We start from the raw sequence: 12,418 nt of genomic DNA, 5'->3' as shown, positions 1-12,418 counted from the left end.
TTTCACACCGGATCCTCCACAGCAGACACTCGTTCAAATAGAAGGATGTATAGCTTTTCCGTGGGTATTTTGTGTTTCAGCTCCCTGCTGGCTGGCCATCTCGTGATTATCAGCGGGTATGTTTGAAGAGGAAAATATGTGTTAATGAGGAAGAAGCTGGTCACACTGCTCACAGCTCACTTATTTGGTACATTTCTTTCTAATGATGGGTCAGAGGATTTTTGGATAGGCCACACCAGGCAGTCTTTTCCTTTGATCTCTTCAAGGCCATATGTCACTTCAGGTCATTTTCTGTGGTGACTGAAGGCCAAAGTTCATGTGACATAATTTCATGGGATATCATCATTATGCTAATTACTATTTTTGAAACTTTAAGATTCCTACAGATTTTTGGTCACAGAATGTTGGCATGTATGTTATTGTAATAGGGATTCTACATAGCTCTCAATCTTTCATGGCCCTTGGGCGGGTGAAACACCCGATTTTCCATTTGGCGTGTGAAAGCCCATTGATTCCTATGGGCGTGTAGGGAGCTTGGCGGGTGAGAGAGCTGCCTAAGTGGCGGGTGACACCTGCCAAAAGCGTGTGAGTTGAAAGGTATGGGACTAGTCTCAGACGTGCGGATAGATATTTTAAAATTGTTGTAATACTTGTCATAGATCTCAACTCACACGCTTTTAGCGGGTGTCAACAGCCTTGTAAAGAGCAGACTCACCCACCAAACCCATACATGCCAACATTCAGACGCACGTAAGAGGGAGTTTTGAGAGAGAAATTTGGGAGACGTCGTTTTTCCCATAGGAATGTATTGGCGCTGGAATTATCTTAGGCAGGAGAATGTGAGAAAAAACAATATTTCTCACTGAAAAGTCGGGAGTCTCCTGCCTATATTGGGAGGGTTGGCATGTATGCAAACGGTTTGCATACATGCCAACCCTCCCGATTTAGGCAGGAGACTCCCTATTTTTCTGTGAAAAATGTTGCTATTTTTCACGCTCTCCCACCTAAAATAATCCCAGCCCCAATTAATTCCAATGGGAACCTTTATACCTCCCGATTTCGCGGATGAACTCTCCCTCTCAGGTGCCTTGGAATGTTGGCATATATGCAAACCTCCTGCACGCCCATTCATTTCAATGGGCTCTCACCCGCCAAGAACAAAATCGGGTGTTTTCACCAGCCTTTGCGACGGAAATGGTTGAGAGCTATGACTTGTAACAACAACTTTCCCGTTTTGTTTTTGTTAAGTGTCTTTGTTTCTTTTTCTTGAGTTCTATGTTATCTTCCTTTTTCCCCTATTTGCAAAAGGTAAATAAAATACTAATAATAAAAAATACTTTCCTGTCATAGAGATTTACATGCAACGCCCTGTAAACTAAGCAACTGTATTAATCCATTGTACCGGTCCGCTTTCCTGTAACCCTGAAGCAAGCCTGCATACATATTCTTACAGCACCTCTATGCCAGTGGGCTGTAGTGCGCTATACAAATACTAAAATAAATAAAGAGGCTCATGTCTCAAAAGCAAGTACTGAGACGAGGAAGACGAGCGAGCGTGGAGGTAATCGAGGGTTGACACTAACCCAGACGGGCAAACATTTCTATCAGGGAAATAGGAGAAGGACTGGAAGGCTTAAACAAAAAAACAAAAAAAACACTCACACACGCAATGGCCATGTTAAACTGCTACCTTCTCATAGTTTGGAAAACCCTTATTGAACGTAAGCTTGTTATCCTATACGCGTTATAAATATACGTCTTGTCAGATTACGTATTCACTTTAAATGTACTAAGAAGAAAATATCAAAATACAATCTTTATTTTTTTTTTACCAGAAAGTTTTCTAGCAAGCACTCACACCCCATTTTTATTTGTGTCATATTTTTATTCATGTTTGCTGCCGCATTTTCCTCGGCGATTAACATAAAATCGGACAGTCCGAAGACTAGAGCTACTTTCAAGTATGGTGAGCAGACGGATTGTTCGCTGTAGGTGTCCTTTTTTGCTTTCGTTGGTGTGTCCTCCTTGTTTGATTTGTTCCTAAATGCCAACAACGCTGATTGGCGGATGGGAATCGAAGGTTCCCTTTGGTATGAGACTACTGTGATGCCATCCAATCTACGTTCTTCGATTTGTGAGGTGGGTACTGGCGTAGTGCTGGAGGTGGAAGTGCTGCTACCGGCGGGTAGCGCTGTTGATTCAGCTGTCACAAGCTGGTAGTGCATGACCCCCCCCCTTCAGGTCATGCCGCATCTAGGAAACCGGTAAGTGCTAGACGTGTCAGTCGGGTTTAGCGGGCTGATGGCAGGGTGGGTAGAAATCGTACAGACATTCTCGAGCTACAGTTAAACCCGCACTGTGCTCCTTGCAAATGATCACGGCCATTATCATTGACTGATGGAGCTTTCGATCCTGTGCCCCAAAAAGAGGTGGGGCATAGTAGAAGAAGGAACAAGGCTATATACCAAAGCTGAAGTAGGGGGAGAACACGGGGAGACATACCACATCAAGGGCGGTTGAAGGGGCACAGCTAATATGGGTGGCAGGATGGGGCTTTTCGCGGGAGGCATCAATAGTACATTTTGGAGCAACGTATCCAAGTTACCAAAAACCTTTAGTACAGTGGAATGTCCGAAACTGGGAAGGTAGACAATTTAAGATGACCAGCCACCTCTCCAGAATAGAGGGCATATTTCTGCACCTATTGAGTTCCCTTGCAAAGTGGTTGTTAAGCAGCGTGAAACATTGATCGGTCTGCGGGCCTTTCCCTTATACTAACGTCCTCAGATTAGGACTTTGTTTTGCTTCTATAACCCTTATGATTGGGAATGTTCAGAAGGCAACAGGAAAGGTTAGTGTCAGTTGACTAAAGTCTGGGGGAAGTTTTATGTTTTCTGTACTAACTCCAGTTATTTTTAAAAGCAATGCCTTAGTGAGGGCGACGCTGCGTGTGTGGCGAGAAAATGGTCGATCCTAGGATTTCCTTGGCTCTGGGTGACAAAAGAGTTGAAGGCCTACCTAATTTGCATATGTAGTAACATCACAGATAACGACACCACGAATGTTTCAGTGGATAATGGTAAGTTACATTTTAAGGAAGTTACCAAAAGTAAGCTAAGTGACAAATCTTGTATTGTCCAGTATATGACTGGTCATTATTGTTATTACACATGTAGCAATATCATGAGACCTTTTTGGAGTAGTGGCTAATGTGAGCTAAATCAGTTTTGGGGTCTTCTAACTTTGGCAGATAAGCCTCAGCGAGAGATAACGATTTGCCCAGGAGCACCCGCTTTAGATAATTCTGGATTTGAGACCAGTCTGCAATTGGGGCACTTGAAGACATCTTCCCAGCTGTAGGCGTAGCAATTGTGTTTGACTTGTTTTTGCAACTTTGACTTGAAAACCACCCACGACTGTAAAATGCAGTGCACACTATGTCTTCATATTCAGCTATTTTGCCCAAACCAGCAATATGATTTTAATATACAAGCTGCTGCTGATTATTTTTCCCATCAAAAGAAATTATCCAAGAAATGCTTTATTTTTTTCAAAACATAAGGTGAGCTGCATATCTACGTCTCCTGCTGTGACCGCCTGAACCACAGATTATTATTGTATTTATTGAGCGCGGACCGAGCATTTGTTTTTATTTTATTCGTATTTATATAGTGCACAACAGCCCGAGGACATTGTGGCACTTGTTACAGTAGAAAGTTTAGTTAAATGGTCATTAGCAATATGTATACAGGTTGCAATATAGTTACATAGTCATTAGCAGTATATATACAGGTTACAATATAGTTATATTACATTTGTGTTATATTACAATATACATGGCAGAAGTGGAGGAGGCAGTCCTCCACTTGTTAGTTGAGGAGAGTGGCCTTTAGGTTGTTGCGGAAGACAGAGATGGAAGTTTCAGCTCTAAGGGTGGCAGGGAGTGAGTTCCAGAGTTTCGGTGCAATATAGGAGAAGTTTAGACCTCCCGCTGTGGCTCTCTTTATGCGTGGTATGTGTAGCTGGTTGGTGTACTGAGCTCTGATGGGGCGAGTGGATGTGGTCCTTGATATTGCTTCAGATGGGTATGCTGGAGCGGTTTTGTTGATGCACCTGTGAGTGATGGTGAGGATTTTCAGAGTAATACAGTCTTTGACCTGGAGCCACCGTGCTTCACGTTTGGCGTGGGATATATGGTCTCTTCTAGGGATGCTCATGGCGGCTCTGAGAGCATTGTTTTGTGTGGTTTGCAGTCTATGAATGTTTTTGGCGGAGGTGCCAGCTAGAAGGGCGTTGCAATAATCAAGTTTGGCTCCTATTGTTGCTCTAGCTATGGCCAAGCAGTTGGGGGGGGATAAGTAGGGTTTAATGGCATTGATGAGTTTGGTGCTGAACGCTGATGTAGAGGCTATAGCGCTGACTTGTTTGTTCATCGATAGATTTGCATCAATGTGAACACCTAGAGTCTTGACAGAGGATGGTACGGAGATGGTTGAGCTGTCTATGTTGAAGTTGTTGTATTGGGGGCCTAGTTTCGATAATGTGTTTGTCTGGCCCAGGATGAGAATTTCAGTCTTCTCCCCGTTAAGACAGAGGCCGTTGATTGCCATCCAAGCTTGGATAGTGGCATAGATGTTGTGAAGGGCCGTGGCATCTTGGTGATAGTCCAGATAGGGGTAAAAGTACTTGTGTCGTCTGCATAGTTTGTATATGCAACACCCATGGAGTCAAGTAGGTCCAAGAGGGGTTTTGTGAAGAGGTTATAGAGGGTGGGGGCTGCACAAGATCCTTGGGGGACACTGCAGTTTATAGTGGTAGGATCTGCGTTGGCTGTGTCGGAGTAGACCTTCATGGCTCTTCCTTCAAGTGAGGAAGTGATCCAGGATGCTGCTTGATTAGAGAAATGGGCTGCATGGGTGAGGTGGGTGGTGAGTGTTTGGTGATCTACCAGGTCAAAAGCAGCTCATAGATTGAGGAGGAGGAGCAAGGCAGGTTTGCCTTTGTCCATGATCTGTGAGATTTGATTTTTTTTTAGGTCTAATAAGGCGGATTCTGTTCCATGCCCGACACAGAAGCCAGATTGTCTTTTGCCTAGGATGGAGTTAGCTTCTATGTATGATTGGATCTGGATGTGAGATGCTTTGTCCAGGATTTTTAGGAGGAACGGGACTGTCGTTATCAGTCTGTAGTTGTTGTGCTGGGTCAAGTGTGGCCTTTTTTAGAAGTGGCTGCACCCATGCTTCCTTGAGATTGTTTCGGACAGTTCCTGTTTAGAAAGATGCGTTAATGAAGGCGGTAATCAGGGGTGCTAGGTCATTGGCGCATTCCTTGATAATTTTGGGAGGGCAAATGTCTGCTTCGCAGAAGGATGGTTTGATGTTTTTGATGAGATTAAGGACCTCAGGTTCAGTGACGTTTCAGAAGGAGAATTGAGCATGTTTGAGATTACTACGCTTGTCTTGTGTAGGGCGGTTGGTTTTTTGGTTTGGGAGGGCTTTGCAGTGGTTTTGGATTTCATTCTGAAGGAGTTGAGCATGGCGGACTGAATGCTGGCACACCAGGCTTTGTCTTTAGTTATCTCGTCAGTGGTAGCCTGAGTAGTGACTAATTCATTAAAGATTGCGAATAGTTCTTTAGCTTGGGAGTTGGCCTTTGAGATCCTATCATTGAAGGAGTTGGATTTTGCTGCTATTCCATTGAGAAGCAACAGAGCGCTTTGCAGAGGTATTCACCAATACCGATATACAACAGAGTGCTCTACAGTGGTGTACAGTAGAGCTGCATAACTGATCGCTTTTCACAGTTAATCCCAGAACAGATATACAGCTGGGGATAGGATACAGAGGTGGGCTACAGCTGTACAGGGTGGTGAGGGCCGGACAGAATCTAGCGAGTCAGGTTGCACGGGGAGCCACTTTATGGCCTAGACACTCTGTTAGACAAACCAATCACATTACAGACACAGCCTTAGCACCACTACACCACCCCCTTCTCCCCAGACGCACACCCCTCCACTTTCAACAATTACACCACCACCATCATCACATAAGAACCTGACAAAATTACCCCCTAAAATCACAAGAACCCTGAAGCCACCACCATAAACTATGGTTTGCTCTGTCCTCTCTATCAAGCAAAAACCCATGCCCTGCCACCAGAACTCCATTCAACCACTGCCGCACCATATACAAAACGGCTTTACGCAGTGCTAAAGCAATCGTACACCGAAACTGTTCTATATGGTCAAGTCCCTCTCCAACTCTCCATCCAGTGTAATACGCAACTCCCTCATAGGACTAATTCAACTCCCAAATATGCATTGCGAAAGCCCCCCCCCTGCTCCCAAACATTTCAACACATGGGGCACTTTCCACCCTATTGACACAGCACCTCTCATCACCCTTACTAGCAAAATAAAATCTGCACACTTCCTGGATGATGTATGCCCGCCTCAAGCTGCATCAAATTGAACCACCACCCTCTCTCACCTCTGGCTCAATAAAATAAACCCTGTCTCTCGCAGAATACTATGCCCTCTACACTCAAAACTGGAAAATCTCACCACTCTTCAAAAAACCATCCGCCGACCCCCATAGTCCTTACCGCCCTATCCTGCCATGCCTTGTTGGAACCATCAAACGTTTTGTCACTATTCCAAAAGCAACAACCCATCACCACAACAAACTCTGAGACTGCTACCTTCACTTCCTCGATGACCTTCACATCATCGCAGACAAAGGGCAAAGCACTTCTCATACTGATCAACCTCTCTATAGCTTTCAACGCTATTGACTACACCATTCTACTCAATATCTTACACCATTGAATGAAACTCAGTAAGACAGGAGGTGAAGCACTTGAGTTCGTAACGGAACACACTTCATCTCCACGCCCCTTTTCAATCCGACCCCACCCCAGTCAAGTATGGATCCCGCATCCCTGTCTCCACGCCTCTTCAAACTATGTTGAATCCCTTGGACAAATCCTTAGCAAAAAAAATCTATTTCCACCAATACGCTTCCAATACTGAATACCACTTTATTCCCCCCGACACAAACACCAACTCACCCCCTGGATGAAGAACTTGCCACGGTCAACCCTCTGCATGCCTGTCAAATGGCTTGGCTTCACCATTGACCCCCACCTTTCCTTCACACACACCACATAGCTGCTGTCACCAAAACATGCAATATCCAACTACACCTTCTTTCTTCTAATTATATAGTGCATTTGAAGTAGATCCTATATACCAATGGGGTCTTGAGGCAGTTAGTGTAAACAATTTCACAGTATTTAAAATATGAACAAAGTTAGCACAGGACCAGGGAAAGCCATCTCTGAAGTCTCCAGGACAGCAACTGCCTCCCATAGCAATATCCTTGGCAAATCGTCATCGCTCACTTGCCCACTCCTCTAATTCTAACATCTCCCTCTGGCTTCACCGTAGCCTGGTTACCATACCCATATGCAGTGCTCCAGATAAGATTTTGAGGTGGGGGAATTTTACTCCCTATTTTTAAACTTGGAGAGTAAATGTGATTTCAAGAGAGTAAAAATTCAGATTTTCCACACATTCGTTACAGAAAGTAATACTTCTATTAAAGACACATAGACAAAGGATTATGCTTCTCAATCTTTACTTAAACTCGAGCAGCATAAATCAAACTTCTCATCAAAAAAGAAACACATCCAAAACTAGATTTTCCACAATGTCTTTTGTGTGAAAGTTTTATTCTTTTGATGTCCATGAATAAATAACAAGTCAAGTGATTCCTTCCACCAACCAACACTCACCATGTACTTTTATCCTCTTTAACACTCTCGGGTCCTTCCTTTTTCTTTGTCTGTCCAATTTTAAAACAACCTTCCGTCCCAACCGGTAAACGCTGTAAACCACAACCTTTTATTCCACCTGCTTCCAATGAATGATGACCTCATGAACCATTCTGTTTGTTCTCCACCGTAGAACCTGAAACACAAACCATATTTCAATCTAATGTCCCCAGGGTGGGTAATCGACGTGAAAAAATAAGTCAACTTGGCTGATAAAGCTTTCCTAGATAGTTCATCATTGTCTGGCCATGATAAGAACATCTTTAAGACTTTGTCTACATCCGATACTCGATCATATTTACGTTTCGGAGGTCTAATTATTCTAACCCCTTTCAGCAGTTAGCAAACTAAAGGATGTTCCCCCATGGCTAACCCTTCAATTCTTGGGTGTCCTGCAGAATGAGCTGATCGGGCTTACCCTGGGCTGCTAACTGGGCCAAATAATTCACTACATGTACTATATCTGTTCGAGAGGGATGTATGTCCCTTGCCACACACCAACTGTGCCAACCTGACCAGGCTGTTCTATATGCCTTCTTGGTCCCAGGTGCCCAAGGCTCGTCGATAATCTGTTCAGCTTCTTACGATAATTCTGGCCTAGACCAGGCTCTCCTGAAATTGCCCATGCAATGTAGCTGAGACTGCCAGACTTCACTAGAAGGTGACCTTCGTCTGCAGGGTCTCTCACTATGAGATCTAATCTCGGCAATGCTATTGGATTGTCCAAGTAATTTCTAGCAGGTTCGGAAACCATGCTTGACCCCTCCAGTCTGGCGTAATCAGTATCATGGATACCCGCTGTCTCCTCATCTTCGCTAGCGTCCTTGCAATCATCGCGAAGGGAGGGAAGGCGTATTCTTTGCTCGGACCCCACTGTTCTAGAAAAGCGTCTTATCGCTTCAGCCTCCGGGTCCGGTCTCCAGCTGAAAAACTGGGTAAGTTGCTTGCTCAGCCTTGACGCAAAGAGGTCTGTCCTGCATGGACCTCATCTCTGCATCTGTGCCCGGAGGACACTCTCGTCCAGCTTCCAGTCGCTGGCATCCCTTAGGAATCTGGAGTTCGTCTGCTACCTCGTTCTGATGGTCAGGCAGATATTCTGCTGTCACTGATATCCCTCTCTGTAGACACAGGTGCCAAAATTCTTTTGCTAGCATCCTTGACTTTGTGCCTCCCAGTCTGTTTATATAACAAACTGCTGACACATTGTCCATCTTGAGCTTGTGCCCGCTCCTGAGTCCAGCATTTCAATGCAAAGGATCCTGCTAGAAACTCTAGGCCATTTATGTGGAGATGTAATTCTTCTCCCAACGATCTGCCCCCTGTTGACAGATGTCCGCATCTGGCTCCCCATCCCCACCTGCTGGCATCCGATTCTATTACTAGGTCTGGGGATGAGCCGAATATTGCCCTTCCATTCCAGGCATCCGTGTGCTGTAACCACCATTACAGTTCTTCTTTCGCCTCCATAGACAGGGGTATCCTTTGTTCATAGGATGCTCCCTTCCTGAGGTGTTGTATTTTCAGCCTCTGAAGGTCCCTGTAATCTAGGGGTCCTGGGAATATCGCTCGTATTTACGAAGCTAGGCGTCCCACTATTCTCGCTAACTCTCTCAAGGATATATTCTCTGAAGTTAGCCTGTTCAGTATCTTTCTTTGTCGTTCACCTAGCTCAGAGGCAGGCTTAATGTTCCCTGCACCATCTAATCCAAAACCCAGGAATTCCATGTTCTGGTCTGCCTGTACTTTCGACTTCTCCCAGTTGTTGTAATTTCTATCTGTTCCTTTCCCTGGCACATTATACAAATGCCGTCCAGGTAAATGAATAGTCTGATATCTCTTTCTCTCCTTCTCTCTTTCTTCCCCCCTCCACAACCGGTTTCATCACCTTTGTGAAGCAGCAAGGGGCCGATGCTAAATGGTAGGCAGGTGAATTCCCACACTCTGTCGTTTTTGCTCATTGGCAGTTGAATCATTGAAAAACTTAGTCGGACCTTCCAGGATTTTGCGGCATTTTTGCGGGACATTTTGTATTAACTGGAGGGTGTAAGATTGCCACGTTGCAGTCAATAGGCAGAGTGCAAGGCTACAAGAGAGCCAGGGTATAATTATTATGTATCTTTTGTATTAATTTAATAGGAAGAGTCCCAGATGTCTCTGGCTTGGCAGAACAGTGTTTGGTTTGGCTACATTTCTGGTTTAATGTTCATGCTTATTTAATAGTATTAACTAAATTGATCGTTATCAATTTTAATGCTGAAAATATTCCCCTTCTATGTTCTCCAATCCCCCAAACACCCACGCACCTCTCTTATCAACACACATCTCACCAACTCTCCATCACAACTTACAATCCTTAACCTCTCACTGTGTCATACAAATACTCACGTGCTATGTCACACTGTCAAGTCACAATTTGCACTGCCCAGCCCTGCCACACTCCAAAGCACACTCCCAACTCCACTCTACAATTCCTCCCGCAATATACAGTCCTTAATTCTTTTGTGCTGCTTCTGCATCTTGCATTCTTTCTCCCATTCTATCGCACTCTTCCCTCATCATTTTTCCCAATCTGCAGCTCACTGCCTCTTTCTGGCCAACCGCTTCCTCTCTGCTTTCTGGCTCACTGACCACACGCTCCCTCTACTTTCTGTACCTCTGCTCGCTCTCAGATTTCTGGCCCACCGCCTCACTGCTTCCTCTGCCCTCTTGTGCAGCGCTTCCTGCTCTCCCTCTGCTTTCTTGCCTATCACTTCACATCTCACCCATCAGTCTCCCTCTCTCTCATAGTGTAACCATTTTTTTTATTTTTTTTATTTTTTTATGGAGATTTTGACCCAGTTCCTCAAATAATGGGGCATTTAAAAAAAGAACAGAGGATATGCTATTTTTAGACAACCCATTTTTGGACACGAGCAGCTCACCTTATTCTCAAAGGTGACCGGCGCATTTCCACAGGTTTGAGCTGTAGTGCAAATTGTGTGCTGGCCAGCTGCCCTGAATGGTGTTCTGGGTTGTTTGACCAAGGTGTAATTATTTGCGGCGGAATTGACCATAGTCAATTTCGCTGCGAATTGATTTGCACTTCAGCCAAACAACCCAAAATGTACCTTTCACCACCATCCCCTTCCCTACTTAACTGCTTGGTCGCTGCCGCTTCCCCTGCAACCCTGCAGTGCCAGATCCGTCCCTCTAACGCGGGTCGGATCCGACTCCGCAGGGTCCCTTTTTCTTTATTTTCTTTTTTTTTCTGTCCCCACCTCCAATTTTGAGGAAAAAGGGCAAAACACTTCTGCAACCACCTTAGACCAAAAATACTGAACATGGGGAGCGGGTGACACCCTCGCAACACATGGTCAGTATTTATACAAATTGATTGAATAGTACTGGACGAAGTAGGTCAAATTGTAACATTCGATAGATTTTTGTCATCAAAATGGGCAGTACTTTGAATAGAATCGCTCTCCCGACAGTGTTCTGCAAGCTCCCAGCGTCTTTCACAGGGACAGGCCCTCCAGGTGCCTGGCGCTGTAAAATGCGACCCAAATTTTTTTTACCCTGTTTGAGGAACAGAAATGCAAGCGACACAGCAGCGGTTCCTACATTAAAAGAAATGCATGACGAAAGACCCTGTCATGCAGTGGCAGCCCCACATCCCATGCGTGTAGAGTTGCCTACAATTTCTGCACATTTAAAAGTGCATCTTGCTTGGAAAAGAGGGATGCGCTTTTAAATTGACAGAAAAGCCACTTTATTAGATCAAGGAGGTGAAAAAGGCCATCTGAATGGGCATGCATATAAAATGTGCCCATTCATGTGTCCCTTGTTGATTGGGATGCACTTTTTTGGGGCGCAAGTGATGAGATGTGTCAGCGCATTTCATTTCATGTGTAAAAAAAATGTTGAGAACCTGGCATCCTGAGTATTATTTTTTTTTAAAACAGTAATTTGTGCAGATTACTTTTAAAAAAAAAAAAGTTTTTTTAAAATGCTGTTTTTGCACAAAACGGCCATTTTTGCGGCATTTTGCGCAAAACGGCTGTTTTCGTGGGATTTTGCGGGATCGCAAAATCGCTATAAGCTGGAGGGTCTGCTTACTTATTGAGTGTGAGAAAACCAGTGCCTTACGTTCTATACACCTTAGTAAATTTGCTCCTCTTGATGATGATATGACCGCTTGGTGGCATGAGATTTCATTCGGTACAAATGTAAAACATGTTGGTGCAATTGTGAACTATCTAGATGCACTTTTGAAATGTCCGCTTGAGCAGTGATCCCCATGCTTCTCTTGTCCTTGTGTTCTGGAAGAAACGAATTGGGAAAAGAATTGATGCTTTTCATGCTCTGTACAAACTGGATGATCTGTTCTTTCTCTTGTTTTGATCTCCTTTCCCTGCTTTGCAGGGCTGTTGGTTTTCTAAGTGCTTTTTGAGTTGGGTTAATGGAGTTGAAACAAAAGTTTTTTACATATGTTAAAACTGTAGATTTTTCAATAAAATAAAAAATAAATAAAATAAAATAGAATTCCCACACTTGCTCTCGCCAGCGAAACCTGTTCTGCTGCCATTGGTATGGTCAGATTAAGCGT

The 12,418-nt window shown here is 44.3% G+C and overlaps 1 protein-coding gene across 2 annotated transcripts in view; it reads left to right on the top strand.

The window, feature by feature from the left end:
- The first annotated feature begins 2,074 nt into the window (after nt 1–2,074).
- ARMC1 (armadillo repeat containing 1) overlaps nt 2,075–12,418 on the top strand; it is a 515,376-nt gene continuing 505,032 nt past the window's right edge. Inside the window, exon 1 of one of the 2 annotated variants that reach the window (XM_069621117.1) lies at nt 2,075–2,139. The gene's annotated coding sequence lies outside the window, so the exon portion shown is untranslated. Of the gene's footprint in view, nt 2,265–12,418 lie in introns of both variants that reach the window. The other variant, XM_069621116.1, reaches the window with a different exon arrangement.

The sequence above is a fragment of the Ambystoma mexicanum genome, chromosome 5q (assembly GCF_040938575.1).
Source record: "Ambystoma mexicanum isolate Mex_15411 chromosome 5q, UKY_AmexF1_1, whole genome shotgun sequence".
In the NCBI taxonomy this organism is placed as follows: Eukaryota; Metazoa; Chordata; class Amphibia; order Caudata; family Ambystomatidae; genus Ambystoma; species Ambystoma mexicanum.
This window is presented reverse-complemented; position numbering and strand designations above follow the sequence as displayed.